This window comes from Lycorma delicatula, chromosome 1 (assembly GCF_047948215.1).
Source record: "Lycorma delicatula isolate Av1 chromosome 1, ASM4794821v1, whole genome shotgun sequence".
NCBI classification, from domain to species: domain Eukaryota; kingdom Metazoa; phylum Arthropoda; class Insecta; order Hemiptera; family Fulgoridae; genus Lycorma; species Lycorma delicatula.
In genome coordinates, this window is record NC_134455.1 from 253,063,643 (window position 1) to 253,081,969 (window position 18,327).

At 30.6% G+C, this 18,327-nt stretch overlaps 1 protein-coding gene across 1 annotated transcript in view; it reads left to right on the top strand.

Moving 5' to 3' along the window:
• The first annotated feature begins 10,832 nt into the window (after positions 1 to 10,832).
• The window catches only part of LOC142330463 (uncharacterized), a 41,506-nt gene continuing 34,011 nt past the window's right edge, over positions 10,833 to 18,327 (top strand). Inside the window, exon 1 of the mRNA XM_075375710.1 lies at positions 10,833 to 11,136. The gene's annotated coding sequence lies outside the window, so the exon portion shown is untranslated. The remainder of the gene's footprint in view (positions 11,137 to 18,327) is intronic.

Sequence of the window (18,327 nt, forward strand, 5' to 3'; positions counted from 1 at the left end):
TGACAAAACAAAATGAAGGAACGGACACCATAACTGTTATATATTCTATGCTTACATCAATCACAGTTAACTACATACAAACAGATTGAAAGGATACAGTGTAACTCTACATCAGTGTTTCTCAACCTGGGGGTTGAGGTGATATGAAAGGCGGGTTGAGAAATTAGCCTACAATTTTATATGTAAACAATAACGAACTCATTTTATGAGAAAAAAATTCATTTACTATAAACATTTTACTTACATTTATAAGTACACATGTAAAGAAAATAAATATAATGAGATGGTTGCATTTCTTTTTCATTTAAAATTTTTTCCATATCTGGATTTATGTTAGAAACAAACATAAGCAAATTGTTCTCAAGTGATAAAAGAAGATTCCTATATGTAGTTTTTAGTACAATCATTGATGAAAAACCCTTTTCACAGAGGTAAGTCGTAGCAAAAGAGATTAAGATTTTCATTACTTCGGTGACTAAATTTCCATATTCACTTCAAAGAGCAAGCCAAAATGTATCCAAATCTTCAGATGTGAATTATAGTTGTAATGTTTTATCGGCAGACATTTTGATGAGCTAGTTATGAATCTCAACTGGAAACACAGCAGGTGCAACATTATTTTCCCTAAATGGATTCAGTACCCATCTCTTTGAGAAATCATTTTTATATTCCAGGGAACTGAATTTTCAGCCCACTGAATTTTTAGCTTGTGCAAATGCATTTTCCTGCTAACCAAACTGTGGTGAATAATAGTGTCTTCTTTATCCAGATTTCTCTCAACATAATCGGAAGTGAGTGGAAACATATCAAAATTTTTGCTTTGAAACAAATACTCAAGATACCAAACTTCTTAATGAAAGTATGAACTTTATCTCTCATTAATAAAATTTGTTTATCATGTCCTTGTAAATTCATATGCAAGTCTATTATCTCACAAAACATACGAACTGAGAAATTTTTGCCATATCTGTTGATTCATCAAATAGAATAATAAAAAATTCACTTGAACTCACTTGATTAATTATATGATCATGAATACTGGCAGCCATGTTATTGATTCGCATTGATACTATATCATTAGAAAGCGGAAGTTTTTTCAATTTTTTTTGCTTTTTCCACACCTATTAAAAACTAACCATATCAATTGCAGTAGACAATATAAGGTTTTCTGCCGTTGTGTGGGGTATGGACATATTAGCTACTTTTAATGCTTAACCCACCGGGTTGGTCTAGTGGTAAACGCGTCATCCCAAATCAGCTGATTTAGAGAGTTCCAGTGTTCAAATCCTAGTAAAGTCAGTTATATTTACATGGATTTGAATACTAGATCGTGGATACTGGTTTCTTTGGTGGTTGGGTTTCAATTAACCACACGTCTCAGGAATGGTCGAACTTAGAATGTACAAGACTACACTTCATTTACACTCATACATATCATCCTCATTCATCCTCTGAAGAATTATCTAAACGGTAGTTACCGGAGGCTAAGCAGGAAAAAGAAAGATCATTTAGAAAGCAAAAATTTCAATTTTTGTACAAGTTTTTTACTGTGATGGGAAGGGACATAAGTTTCAATATTTATACTTCTTCTAAACATAATTCTAAAGAGCCTATTTATGAATTTTGAAATCTGATGTTCCCTTTCTTCATTTTTATAAAAGTTCAAAAGTGCAGAATTTTTTAAAATGTATTATTTTTTCATCTTATCTCTTTCCCATCATATATGTTAAATCAGAAAGGTTATAAAAATTCAGAAATCATTTGCTTTGAAATCCTGTAGAAGCAGAATAAGCAGTAAAAGATACACTATTAATATTCACCTAATAAGCAAGATACTCTAGTTACAACATTCCCAAAAGATTCGAAAACCAAAAAGCATAGTTTCTTCTTTTAAGAATTAGATATACTTACTTACTAACATAATTAAAGTTCCAAGAATTATACTTTGGTTTAGCCACAGAGTAAAGTTAATTTGACAAAAGCTCTTGTAATGTTAAAAAATAAATTTAGGCCCTAGTTAACTGATCAAGAAAATGTTTGACAATATTGGTATGTAGCATCGAAAATGTAAACTCCAAATAATCTTGACACATATATAATGGTATATTCTGAATTTATATATTAAAGAATTAACATATTTTGATGTGACCAGAACAATTTATTTTAACGTCAGCTGTGAAATTTCATTGCACAAAATTTCAGAGATGCAATAATAAAGTACAGTTAGTGTCATTAATGTTAAAGGAGGAGTTGAAGAAGTGCATCTTCAGTGAAAAAAAGAAAAAAAAATTTATTTTAGTGATGGATCATCAGCTCAGTAAAAAGTTAAAAAAAATTTTTATTAATATTTTTTTTTTCTGTTTCAGTCTCTAGAACCACTGTAAGGTATTACTTTACAGAATGAATGAGGATGATATTTAAGAATGTAAATGACGTGTTCTCTTGTACAGTCTCAGGTTGACTATTCCTGAGATGTGTGGTAAATTGAAATCCAACCACTCCCCAGTATTTATAATCTAGTATTCAAATCCGTATAAAAGTGACTGACTTTACTATGATTTGAACCTGTTTACTCTCAACTTCAAAATCAGCTGATTTACAATGACGAATTTAACCACTAGACCAACCCAGTGGGTTGACGTAAGTATCACCAAAATTTTCTGTTTTATGTGTAGTCTTGTACAGTCTCAGTTCAACCACTCCTGAGATGTGTGGTTAATTGAAACCCAACCACCAAAGACATCTGGTATCCGTGATGCCAGTATGTTTTATTAACATTTGCAATCACATAAGTGATTTTGGAGCTGAAGCGAAATAGAATTTTACAGCATCATCTCATGGCAAAAATGCATGTGTTGGCAATGGAGATACAATTAAAAGTGAAGTCACCAAATTTTATCTCCAGAAGAGATGTACTTTATCCAAAATATCAAGGGGAATCATTTTTTTTGTAAAGACAAACAAAATTAAAGAAAAACTAGACACAGACAGGTTCCTACTGATAAAATTACTATCAGAAGCTACAGAACTTCAAAATCCAAGAATTTTTAAGACATGGTTACAGCACAAGCTCCTTTGGAGAATTTGACTTTCAATATAAATAAATTATCTTACTTACATTTATGATAAGTGGTGGCTGGGTGTTGATCAGCCTGCAAATACTGAGAGTAATAATTTCTTTGTGAGGTCTTTCCATCCATCACGTGTAAGAACATCTTTTAAATTATAAAATGATGATAAATGTGGATACTGTAAAAAATACATTTTAAGTAAACTCACTCCTTTAGAATCAACTGGACAATGAGATTTTACAGTTAATATTGTAATTAATTGATTTTAGGCCCTAAATACACATGATAGAATAATGATGTGTATAATTAAAATTAATACACAATATGTATTAATGTATTTTATACATATTTTTTTATATGTATTAATTTTTATGTATTTACACAAAACTTATTTTTTTTAAGTTTAAAAAGTTTTTTTAAAAATAGAAAAAAATTGTTTTCAACTCTTGAAGTCTGAGGAGAATGAACACATAAAAAATTACAAAATTAAAAAATTGTCATGCTATCAATTAATTTTCAATTGGGTGTTACAAAAAAAAATTAAAAACTTATACTTGTAAGTTTACTTACAGTTTTATAAGACTTACAATTAAACTAATAATTTTGTTATGTTATTTTTGCATTATGTTGAACGTTTATTATTAAATTGGTTAATTAAAATTCAGCATGTATTTAAAATGTTCAGAATATAAAATACCACTTGTTTGGACATGATGCATAAACAACCTTTTACTAAATATCTTTACTAAAATATATCACAGTCTTTACTACTAAAATATATTACTCTGAGTGAAACTTGAGAGATTTTGAATTACCGTATTTATTAGAGTAACCTCTAATAAATACCTCGATTTTCCGGAAGTCGGAAAATCTTAAATACGTGTTTTGTCATATTAAAACTGATGAAGTAAGATTCTTAGAATTACGATAAGGAGTACTTTCAGTTCCTTTTAACGAAATTTAAACTCTTAGTAGCACCACGAATCCACCATTATTAGCTTAATTTCCGTCTCATTACAGCATTTGAAATCTGTTTAATGCTTGAACTTAAAAGGAAATTTTTCTGGAATAGTACCTTAAATATTGGAAGCAAGTACCATATTTATTCGAGTACCCCCCATCACCTAATAAGCCCCGCACCTCGATTTTCAAGTTTTTGACCGAAAATCTAAAAAAAAAATTGAGTATGTACCGGTATTTTAAAGTGCAACAGATATGATAAAAAAAAAAAAACGTAAATATGAAAATATTCAGAAAGTAAAGCATTTAATTCGTTCATTTAAATTACAATATTAATATTACATTAATAATTAATTACCATAAGTACTAGTTTAGTTCAGAATCAGTAGGCCAGTAAAACGAAAAGAAAGTATCATGTTGAAATGGATCATTTCAATACACTTTTTCATATGGGATTTTATTTTTAACTAATCAATGTCACTGTCAATGTCTGACGAAGAGTTACCTGTAGTCTCCACGTCCCTCAGCCAAAAGTGATCGTCTTCACTACCATCAAGTTCATTAGATATTCCGCATTTTTTAAAACTTTTCCTTACTAATTCCGTGAAAATAACTTCCCAAGCATCTTTTATCCAAATACAAATATGGTTAAAATCTGGGCGTTTGATTCTTCCTGTAGGCCTGATAAAGAAATTTTCATCAGCCATCCATTTACTGTAAAGTTGTTTTAATGCAGATTTAAACGGTTTATTAATGCAGACATCTGGTGGTTGCAATAGAGATGTCAATCCACCTGGAATTATTACTTGGTCTGTCATACCCTTTTTTAAAATGCCTTTTACTCTATCAGTCGTATGCCCCCGATAACTATCCATTACTAGCATACCGGTATTTTTTTTTATTAAGTAAATCTTCTGATCGCTTTTGCCATACACACCTGATCCAATCTAACATTAAGGTTTTGTAATCTAAATATACATTTTTATTTTTATTTCCTAATGTGTATGTTGCAACCTGTTACTTGCAATTAGTTAACAATAAGGAAACCCCCCCCCCTCCACCGCATGGAATGAGATGAAAATAATATGTATGACAAGTAAAGATGTGAGCAGATGTCAGGCCAATCACTCCTGAGACATGTGGTTAATTGAACCCAACCACTAAAGTATACCGATCTCCACTGTCCAGTATTCAAATCCGTATAAAACCAAGTTTTACAAGGATTTGAACCTCAGACCCTATGACGTCAAAAATTAGCTGTTAAACAACTGATTGGTGATGACCACTAGACCAGCCAAGTAGGCTTTAAATCTACATGTGATTTACAATCTAAATGTGATTTAAAATTAAAATCACAAATCCAAGAACCTTGATATTCTACACATATATAAAAAGTTGATGTGGACACCACATAACTTCCTTGAATGTTTTCAATTTGTAAAAGAATTTGAAAGTGAGATATGACCCTCCAATTCTTTAATAAAGTGGACAGTTGCACAATTGTATTGCATGAACACCACATTACATTACATTTTTTTGTGGTTTTCAAATTAGGATTTCATATTAGTTTATGTATAATTTTGTTTCACATTGCTCAAGTAATTATATGGTGTAAGTAAGAACATGTCACATCCATAACCATGCAACACATCAGTTCGAATCTGATTTCATATACATATATTTTTTTATAACTTTTTTCTAATTTAAATTTACTGATTTATTAAAAATTAATTACCTCTGTAAAAATTTTTGAATTAAATGAAAATTACATAAAATTTTATTTCACTAATACCTTTTGATTTTTTTTATTGTTACTATTGAATTATTATTTATTGTAATTTTTTTTACAGTCAGAGGTTAATAATTATAAATAAATTAATATATTTAAATTTAAAAACAGAAGTAAATAAAAATATATGTATATGAAGTTAGATTCAAACCGATGTGCCTTCTGCTTGTAGGATTCAAATATTTCATTAATTAAAATTTTATTTGTCTATAACTCTGGAACCAGTGAAAATAAGTACCACTTATGACATATCGTTGAAAAGCTTTCAATGAGGCCTTATTACTGCAGTTAAAGAAAAAGTCCAAAATCCAAATTTTTTTTGACACTTTTGGTTCAGTCGATTGCAATCAAAAAGGGAAGGTGCACAATTAGATGTTACAATAGTTCTAAATCCATAATTTCAACATCCTATGGCTAATCGTTTTTGAGTTAAGCAAGATACCTACGAACATACATACAAACAGACGTCACACCCAAACTAGTCAAAATCGATTCAGGGATGCTCAAAATGTATATTTGACAAAATCTTACAACATACTTAAATGTTAAAATATGATAACACAGAGTGATTTGAAAGAATATAAGAACCATTCAGGAGATGTTCTACTGATGCAAATAAAGAAGAAATTTCAAATAAACATTAGTTTGAAAATGCTTCACTACCAATTGTCAGCTGGCAAAGAATTTTGATCTGATTCTGCTCCTCTAAAGCACATCAGAAACTATTTATTTTAATTTTAATTTACTCTCATAATATGACAACTCTAATGTTAAGTAATATTTGTGTTGTTAGGAAATAAAGATTTTCATAGAGAAACACAAAATGAGGGTTATGTTACAATTTCAACTAACACTATTCATTATTGAATTATCTTAAAAATTGCTTTAAAAATAAATTTTACAAAAAAAAAATGAATTAAAAAAAAGTACTATGCATCTGTTTTCTTTAGTAAAACTTTAATGTAAATCAGCATAAAAAACATACAAGTTCATGAAAAATCTGATTTTATTGAAATAAAACAATAAATACATTTTTGTTTTAATGTATTTTTATAATTATACTGTAAACAGAAATGGTGAAATATCTTATATCCAATTAATCATGTACATCAATATTTCAAAAATTAAATGTTAATTTTTTGTTATGCTTGCATTTATAATCGTGTAATCTTTGTTAATTATGATGCAAAGATGCTTTGCATTGGTGTTGTTATGCTTAAAAAATAACATCCATCTCTATCAAACCAGATAACAAAATTCTTTTCATGTGACGCATCACAATATAAAAAAGGGTTCTTTTGCCATTTTTAGTAAATTATGTAAATATTCAATACAATTTTCCAACAAATGGATTTAAAATATAAGAAAAACGAATCTAAATATAAGTTAAATAATTTTCATTAATGTCTTCTGGATTGTCTATTAATTTGTGTTTATATCATATATCTAATATCTTCTTGTACTTACCTTAACATTATTATTTTATGTGCTTATACTTCAAATAATTAATGTGTAGTTTAATCACATCTATTTTAAAATTAATTGTATATTTTGAGATCCTTATCTAATCAAGGTTCTCACACTTGATCCATCAGAGTAATGCTGTGCCAATTCCTTACATATCCATGTTACAGAATATCTTCTCATTCCTGACATATATTATGAATTAATACACACGAATCCGAATAAAATATTTATTTAAATTCATAATATGCTAAAAAAAGATAGTAAAATTAATGTGGATTTTTAGAAATAAATTTTTATAAACAGGGGGATTTCTTTGTTAGTACTATTATTATTTAGATTAACATCAAGAAGTCATGTTATGAGATTATTACATTTTTTGTTTTAAATCTGTTGTTCTGTCCAGAGATAACAAAGTTATGAAAATGATTGTTAAATGATCATTTTCATTTAATTCCATTTAATTAGGCTTATCATACGTCCAGGATTAGCCCGGACAGTCCTGGTTTTTTAGTGCTGTCTAGGGTTTGAGATTTTATGACTGGCAAGGATTTTTTTTAATTTTAGACCTCTATGTTCGACATTGCCTCTTTAAACATTCTCTTATGACTGTTTCACCTGACACTTTTGATGAAGTGTCAGGTGAAACTGCTCGAATTCTGACTCAGTATCTTTTGTGGTGTGAAGGAAGGAGAATGAAAACGTGTTCAGAAAAGTTCAAAGTGATTTAGATAGACCTATTTTAGGAATTCGTTGTTCAGCTCACATGTACACAATTAAGTACAAACAACATGTGATTCTCTACCCTTAGATACAGAAGTTATTATTATAAAAATTTACAAATATTTTCATATATATATATATATATATATATATATATATATATATATATATATATATATAATAAGAGAAACGAAACTTAAAGAGTTTTGTGAATTTGTTGAAATAGATTACAAAATCTATTCTCATAGCAGCACAAGATTCCTTAGTTTGTTACCTGCAATAGGAAAAACACTTTCCATTTCTGATGGCCTAAAATCATACTCCTTATCTTGTGACAAATGCCAAAAATTATCATTAGATTTTTTGAAAATTTAGAAAGTGAACTCTTTTTGAAATCTTTATTTGGTACTCTACAGTTATTTAATAATGTAATTCTGAAATTGGAAGCTAGTTCTATCACAACAACAGAAGCATTTCAGACATATTCTGAATTAATTTGTCAACTTCAGAAAAGAAGAAGTAAAAGCAGTTTTGACAAAATTAGTAAGTTTCTGTGGATTAATTTACGAACTGAAATTGCCTGGTCTGATTTAGAAGAGAATGCACAAGTTGTTAATAAAATTATAAAAGATTCTATAAATATTGGTTACCTATTTGATGAATGTACATTGTTGAACCATGTAATTCAAAACCAAAGGATAGGTTGTTGTTCAAGTTCTGAAAAAGTACCAGATGCTATTGAAGAGAAGTGGAAAGCAAATTTTAAGGTGTTTCAAAAGACTGATACTTCATGTTGCAATATTTCTAAAATGATTAAATTTGCGATGTCTTTGCCTGGGTCATCTGCTCTAGTAGAGAGAGTTTTTTCAATTACAGGGAACATTTGGTCTACAGAAAGGGGTAGACTTTTAGTATCTACTGTTAAACATCTGCTACATGTTAAAATTAATTCAGAACTTTCTTGTTGTGAATTTTATGATGTAATTAAAACAAATAAACAAACCATTTTTGAAAAAAGTCGTGCAGTGAAAAATACAACTGAATAAATAAAATTTAATCTTTCAGTAAATTGTTAAGATTTTTAAGTAGTTTCAAAAATATGTCCTTGGTTTGTCCTTGGTTCCTTACTATGTAACTTCAATATGTAATTTTTGAGATTTTCATGATTTACAAGATTAAGAAAATCTATAAATAATTATTATCTCAGGAGTGTATATGTAACTATAAATTTTCTCTTAACAGGCATACATTTTCAACTATCATATTTACAATCTTGCCACCCATAAACAGTTCAACTGATTTGAAAATTTCTTTTACAGCATATAAATTATCTTTTAACTATATCCCATTCACAATATGAGACATAAATTATTAGTCACCGTTAATTGCAATTTGTTTCTTTGATGTTATCTCAAATATTAAGAAAGAAATGATTTTTTTACCTTAATCACATGAATAAATATTCATATCTATTTAATTGCATTATAATTTTTTTTGAACATTACAAATGTTAAGACTGAATTTCATTGCTGACTGGTTTAATAATAAAGAAGTTTAAAACCAAAAGTCTTTTGTTTTTAAAAATATCTGTCTAATTTTTTAATGGTAAGATTTATTTAAAAATATGAGTGGTTAAAATAGATGAGTAACACGATTTTGTATAAGATTAGTACATTTAAATCAATTAAAATGATATCACAATTCTGAATGGACACTTTTCTTTGAAATGCCCAATCGATTTATTCAGAGTTACCTTATACAAACCACTACATTATAAAAAATCAGGAGTGCTGAACATCTTCTTAATAAGGACTTCTTTAATCTGGACTAGACCTCAGAGCTGATGCATTTCATTGCCCCTTCAGTCAGTATTCAGTATAATTAAGAGTAGTTAATTGAGCATTTAAATAAAGCAATTATCTTACTGACTTCGAAATTAAATACTTAAAAGTGCAAAATTTTTTCCATTAAAGGACAACATTTTTAAAACTATGACATGTCACACATGTAAATATAGATTCGGGAATACACCAGTGCCGTCACAGTTAGTACTGTTTTAATAACTTTATAAAATAATATTTTTACTAACACAGAATTTCATTTATTGGTAATTTTTTTACTTATTCAATGTTTATTATTTTTACATCTTGTGTAACAAAATATAAAATATTGTAATACCTACAATAGTAATATTTCTCATTTAACCTTATTTATGTTATCTTCGTTACACTGCAATCATAATTTATAGTTAATATATTGGGGAGGCATTAATAGGAAGACAATATTTTCAATCAATTTTTTTTACGAAAAGATCAAATAAAATAATTTCAGCTACTCAATGAAAACTTTGTAGTGGACTGTGATGTCGTGCATGACAATAGTCTTTATAAATAGAGTCGGGTCGAGCGACGCGATTGTTTAGAGCATGTTCACAATGTGCGTTATAGTTTTAAAAATGTTGTTATTTAATGTAAAAGAACTGTTCAAAATATCGTGTGAAAAATGAATGTTGTCGGTAAAACTCATTTATATCAAAAAAGGAAGCAATTCGTTTTAAGAATTTAATTCTTAATTAAGTGTATAAAATTATTCGAGTTATTATTTTAATCGTTTCACATAATTCGTTATTAACTGATTTGTTAAAAATAAATAGAATATTGGCTAAAACTAGTCAATATATTACTTAAAGCAGATGTAGTTAATGTAACGGTCACGATACTGTTTTAGGAGCAGCACTATCGCGGTCATCTATTTATTAGAAAGACAAGACTAAACGATAACTCAGAGCTTCTTTGAATAAAAATTACTAAGGAACGAAGGTCAGAACAGTTGTTAAGTTTCAAGTTGTAATGTAAGGTCGCGTTCAGTAACACTTGTTTGCTATTATGTAATTTGCACTGATAAATTCTGATGTAACATTTTAATTCTGTTTTTAAGGGTTCTTATCAGCATATTTCGTTTTAATTACGTAATGAATTAAATCTTCCTTGAAAATAATTATACACTACTAATGTTTGTTTTATCATTAATATTAAAACAAAAAAAATATCTTTTCAAAATTACATTATTTTTTATTATTAGTTATACTTTTACAGTGTTTAAGAACAATCATCAGTAAAATAATTTTTGGTAAGTTAAAGCCAATTGTTTTAATAATAACACACTCTTGTTATTGTGATATAAATTAAATAAATCAATAACTTTATTGTTATTGTACATTTTAATAAAAGCTATTCATCTAACTTATATTTTCTTTTCAATTTTGTAAAACTTATAATGTTTATATAAGAAATACAGTAAACATAATACTTATTAAAATGATATATAGCTTTATTAAAAAAAATTCTTTTATAAATAACATAGGTATTAAAGTTTAATTTTTTTCATTAAATTTTATTGTTAAGGCCACCGGCTGGTCTAGTAGTAAACTCGTCATTACAAGATCATGGCCAGTTTGATTGGCCACGATCAGCTGATTTTCGAAGTCAAAGTTTCTGAGATTCAAATCTTAGTAAAATCTTTTAAATGATTTGAATGCTAGACAGTGGATACCGATGTACTTTGGTGATTGGGACTCAATAACCACTAATCTTAGGAATGGTCGGCCTGAGTCTGTACAAGATTACACCTCATTTGCATACCATACATACCATCCTCATCTATTGGGCCTTGGGGGTGCAGGTTGCTTATTTTTCACTAGTTAGACAGATTGCAACGTACATATTAGGAAAATTAAATAAAAGAAAAATATGATTTGGACATCTGCAGACTTCCTTGTACGCCTATTGAATTACTTATAAACACTTTTTTTTTAAATGAAAAATATATAAAATTTTATTTCATTAATAACTTTTCTCATATTTTTCTCATATTTTCTCAAATTCTTCTTTTTTGTTGTTATTATTGAATCATTATTTATTGTAAAAAAATGTCAAATCAAAGGTTAATAATTATTAAAAATCAATGTATTTAAATTAAAAAAAAAAGTTAAAAAAAAGAGGTGAAGTTAGATTTGAACCGATGTGCCTTCCCCTTGTAAGATCCAACTATTTTATTAATTAAAATTTTATTTGGCTCTAAGTCTGGAACCAAGAAAATAAGCATCACTTATGATATATCATTGAAAAGCTCTCAATGAGGGCTTATTACTGCAGTTAAGAAAAAGTCCAAAATCCAAATATTTTACAGTATGGGCTCTTTTGGACATTTTTGGTGATGTTAAAACAGTCCTAAATCCAAAATTTCACCATCCTACGGCTAATCGTTTTTGAGTTATGCGAGATAAATACGTAGAGATCACGCCGAAACTAGTCAAAATGGATATTTCCTTTGAAATCTGAAAAACTAAATTTTTCGCAATCACAATATTTCCTTTACTTCTTATAAGAAAGTAATATATGTTAAATCCACGCTTTCATAAATTCATTTTTCCTTGTTACTATTTCTCAGTATCGGATTGTTATAATACAATAATACAATCAAGTGGTATGTGGTCTGATGTATTTCTAATATTTAACAAATCTTCCTTCATAAATATATAAAAAAATTGAGAAAAGTATTAAGGAAAATTTATTTCAAAAATTAGTATAAAAATAATAATAATAAGCAATAATTTTAAGCAAATTGAAGCTGTGTTAAGAAATATCTAACTGAATAGTTAATTCTATGTATAAAAGGGGAGTCTTGAAGCGTGGCACTTATAGAGCCGGGAGGTAGCCTTCTTGCCTAGGGCGCCCGGGCTCGCCTGCATGCAAACGTGTGGGAGTCGGGGCATATACAATGATGGCATGGGGGACCCTCGAGGGTGGAAAGAGGGCGCGGAGCAAATGGTATGCGCAAGGCAAGCCTGGAGCCAGGTAGGTCAGAACCGGGAAGGGCAGCCTTTCCGCCGAAGGGTTCTTTGGCCATCCTGAACTAGTGGTCGAATTGCTACTATGATGGGAGGGGGATCCCGATGTGTTGAGTCCTACAGGACAATTTATAGGGGGTAGTAGTCAACTGCCACGTGATCCTGGGTTGACTGATGTGTTCCTTAACGGCGGTTCCACTTGCCCCAGAGGTGCTTAAATAAAATAAGGGAGAAAAAAAGGAAATGTTGGTATTGTGATACCGTTCTTTTTCATTTATATTTTTGTTTTTATTAATTTTAATATCGGGGGCCTTTACACCCTGTAGTGTTTGTGTGTAGATATTCTGTCTTGTTTTGGTGTTTTTAAATAAAATGTAAGGGTCCTTTACACCCTTATATATAACAAACTTGATGGTGATTTAATCTCTATTTTAAAGAATGTGACGAGGGCTAGTGACCATAGAAGTCAATCCCCCCCAAAATAAAAAAATAATAATACATACTTGTACTCTAAAAAGCTTTGATTGTCTGATTATACGATCAAACTACCTTTGTAATTCGTATTTTTTAATATTTTTTTTTATTTTCCTAATGTGTACGTTGCAAACTGTTCAACAAATGAACAAAAAGTGACCCTCCATACGGCTCAATGAGAAGAGGAAGATATGTATGACATGTAAATGAGGTGTAGTCTTGTACAGATTCAGGCCGACATTCTTTAAATGTGTGATTATTTAAACCCAAACAACCAAAATACACCGGTATCCACTGTCTAGAATTAAAATCCGTATAAAAGCAACTAACCTTTACTAGGATTTGACCTCAGAACCTTCGATTTCGAAAATCAGCTGTTAAACAACTGATTTACGACGACGAATTAACCATACCACCAGACCGGTGGTTACATAGCCGACGGGCTATGTAATTTGCACTTTTAAAAAATATTTTTTTAATTAAAACATGTTTAATGTTGTCCTTTCTTAGAACAGGATTATTACAGCATACACATATATTATTTCAATATATTAAGTATTTTTGCGTGACAGTTTAAGAAAACTAATGTTAAAAAAATAATGTACAAAGTGACTCATCACGAAGAATGTAACTAAGTTTAAGGATTTATTCTAACGGTGAATGTAAAGAATGTTATATAAACATTGGTTTGGAAACGCTTCGTTAATGAGTATCGGCTGGCGAAAAATTTTTACGCCTTCGGTACAATTAGCAGGAATGTATTTCTTGGCTCCCAAATTTAATGCTTTTACATGAAATATGGCTTGAAAAACTGCAAAAAAAAAAATAGGTCCCAGACTATATTTTTTGTAGTTATCAAGAAATGTGGGGTAAAAAGCAAAAAGGTTTCGTACAACAACAACAAAAGCTTATAAAGTAATTTTATATTTTTTAGATAACAACAGGTATATAGATCCATTAAATACCAGTTACTAATAGCGAGAATAAATTTTATAGTATTTGAAAAAATGACAAGCTTGATTAGGATTTGAATCCAGAACGTTCTGGTTGAAAAGTAGAGAGCTACCATTCCAACCCTAATATCAGCAATATTGTATTTTTTTTGTTTTTTTTTCAGAATTAAGTCTTGCAATAACTTTTTTGAGGTCTACCACACAGATTTTTCTTTTTGTAAAGCCGTGTTGAACCAACCACTTTATTTCTGCTGTGAAATTTTGATCAGGACTGATGTTTATATGTTTGACTAACCGACATTTGGTTATACATCAGTTATTGATGAATGAGACAATATCGATATCTTAAAATGTAATGTTATTGGAAGAGTAATAAATATCCAATTTGATATTATTTTTCATGGATTTATTACGATTTTGAGTTTTACTTTAAAAAATGTTTTTTTAACAATTTAGGATTGGATAAAATTTTAATAGAGATACATAGGTATAGGCATAGTGTACTATCTCAGACACTGATCAAGATGACAATGTGTTTTGTGGTAATAAGTTTCATGATTTTGCTGCAAATTTTTACATTTACATCACATGTCTATAAAAATATTTCCAGTCATCATTAAGGCAGTGTACCGAGTGATTTATGAGGAAAGGGTAATAAATAATTTGGGAACCGAGTCTAGAGCTTGAAGTAAGGAAAAGAGATAGTTCAAATGCATGTCCAAAAACCCTTGTTATCAAGTTTCGGCTGGCGAAAAGTTTCGCTCGAATTTCAGTTCCGCCGGTGAAATGGACCATACTAAAATCTTTTAGGCGTAAGAGGCTTAAAGGTTTCTTATGTTTTTTGGCCTGAAATATAGAATAAAATCGCTCTTAGAACTGTATCTCCCGTAGTTTTCAGGATATCCAACGGAAAACAGAAAGATTCAATCACAAAAAACATGGTCTTTTAGGTTTTAAGTGCAATAACTTTATACAATGACTAATAGATGCGTATATTTTACTATCAAAACTTGTAGAAAATTTAATTATGAGGAAATTTACGTAATAAAGTCTATGAAAACAAAAAAATAAATAATTTTTATTATTAAAAACAAAACTTAACAGAAGAATGATATGAATTTGTAAAAATTAAAAACAGCTGTTTTTGGTACAATAAATATCCTCCGTATTGTACTTTGTAGAATGTTGTGTTGAAGTTCTTTGCGTGCTCGTTGTGGAACTAAGCTGTACTACCTGAAGAATTTTTCCCTTTCATCACCGTTTACCGGTTTACATTTACATGAAATATGATCGCTGGGAAGTGTACCATTCTTACGAAGATTGTTAAAAATTCTACAAAATACTTTTCAGTTTGGAACTGCTCGTCCAGGATACCTTCGTCAACCCACCGGGTTGGTCTAGCGGTTAAATTCGTCATCGCAAATCAGCTGATTTCGAAGTCGTGAGTTTTAAGGTTCAAATCTTAATAAAGGCAGTTACTTTTATACGGATTTGAATATTAGATCGTGGATACCGCGGTTCTCTGGTTGGCAGATTTCAATTTACCACGAATCTCAGGAATGGTCGACCTGAGGCTGTACAAGATTACACTTCATTTACATTCATACATATTATCCTCTGAAGTAATACCTTACGGTCGTTCCGGAGACTGAACAAAAAGGAGAGGGTATTTACGTAGGCATTTTCCGCCACAGCTGGAGCACTTCCGTCGCAAAAGCCGTACACAAATATCATAACAGCATATTCTACATGAGTGAAAAGATGTCATTTTTCAAAACAAAGAATTAATAACGGAATTTCACTTTTTAGATACAGATTCGGACGTTTTTCGGTAAGCGGGAACCACTTGTTTTTTTCTCAAAAATAACAATAAAAACGCGCAGTTTTACATTCATATAATAATAATCAAATAACATTTTTACCAAAAAAGGACCAATTTTCCATACTAACAATCATTCTTGGATTAGTTTCTATATTTTTTTTATTTCTACTCGTCGATTTTATTCAAACATGGATTCCAAAAAAAAAAAAAAAAAAAAAAAATGTTGATACAGTTTCGAGTATAACAACCGGTTAAAACTACATAACCTGATTCTCAAAAATAATTAAACGTCATAAAAATTATTTTTAAAAACTAAACCACCTAACGTTTGTAACCAAAATTTTATGACAATGACTATAATTCAGATTAATTTCGAAGCATACATTTAGTGTTCCCAATCTAATTTTTCAAAGGTCTAAATTCATTGTACTAAAAGCAGCCGTTTTTATTTTTTACAATTTCGTAACATTTTTCTATTAAGCTTTATTCTGTTTTCTTCTTAATGATAAAAGTAGGTTTCTTCTGAGACGTTTTACATCAATTTTCTCAGAATTAAATTCTGTACATGTTTCGATAATAAAATTCACGGATTTATTTGTCAACAAAGTTATTGTACTTCAAACCTAAAAACCTTTTTCTCGTCACCGAATCTTTCTGTTTTAGATATCGTTGGATATCATAAAAACTACGGAAGATATAGTTCTGGGACCTGCTTTATTAAAATTTTCAAGTCAAAAAACATAATAAGAACCAATCAAGTTTACTTCTTAAACAACGCCTCAATCATTTCAGTATAACCTTATTTCACCGGGGAAATGAAAGCCGGGAAATGAAATTTTCTTTAGCCGTAACTCGATAACAAAGCTTTATCGGACATGTGTTTGTAAGAACGTTTTCCTTATTTGAAAACATAAAAACGTTTTCAGTACTCACTTCATGAACCAGCAAGATTGAGTAAGCTCCTGCAGGAAGAATGCCAGAAGTATTCCAATGTGATAAGATCTAATAGGAATCAAGTCTACTGGTGGTTCGATGAAATTGCTGGACTGAGGAGAGCAACATATAGGGCTAGAAGATTACTACAGAGGATGAGAGGTAGATGGTCGGATGATATTGACTTGGCTGAGGCGGAGTATAAAATCTCTAGGAAGAAACTAAGCGCTGCAATAAAAAAATGAAAATAATGCTTGGAATAATTTAATTTCTGACTTGGACTCCGCTGGGGAAGAGGCTTACAGATAGCAACTAAGAAGCTGGGTAGACGGCTCCCCTTCTTGCCTAGGGAGCAGACAAAGAGGGCGATATTATTCCTTTTCTGTGTTATGGAAAAGTAGTGAACTGAGATTCTCAGTGATGAGGTTCACAGGTTCTTTTTAGGGGAGTTACAGTTGGTGACTAAAAATATCAATAAAAAGAGAAGCCCAGGTCCGGATGGGGTGCCGCGATCAGTAATAAGAAGATTGGCAGAGTGCCATCCCTGGTCTGTTTTGGAGATGCTGAATGTGGCTCTTTGAAGGGGAGACCTCCCCTACAACTGGAAAGTTGGAAGGTTAGTCCTAATCCCTAAACCCGGAAACCGAATACAGGAAAATAAGAATTATACCTATATGTGTTATTAAATCAATAGGAAACTGTACGAACGGATGATTGCTAGACGAATACTGGAGGAGATAGAGCTCTCCGGTGGTTTCTCAGACAATGAGTACGGCTTTATCCAGGGGCGCTGTACTGTTGATCCTATTAACTACGTGATGCGATGGGCTGCAAACAAGGCTGCTGGAACAAGGAGGAAGAGATAAATTCCCCTATTAATTTCCTGGACATGCGGAACGCATTTAATAGCGTTCCGAGGTATGTGGTGTTGGATGCGCTGCGAGCAAAAGGTGTGAGCAGATACTTGTTGACAGTCATCAACAGGTATCTGCACGAATGAACTCTACTGTTGGATACAAAGGAAGGACGGAAAGACTTTAATATGTTCGGTGGCGTTTCACAGGGTTCGGTTCTCAGGCCAATACTTTGGAATGCAGCGTACAACGAACGGCCTTCTGCGCATGGAGTTACCGGAGGGCTCCAAGATGGTCGCATACGCCGACGATTTGACCCTGTTGGTGGCTGCAAATACAGAGGACCGAGTTGAAGAGTTGGCCAACGAAGCTATAAGGAGAGTCAGTGGCTGACTCAGAGAAAGGGGGTGAGATGGAATCTGGCTCCCAGTAAGA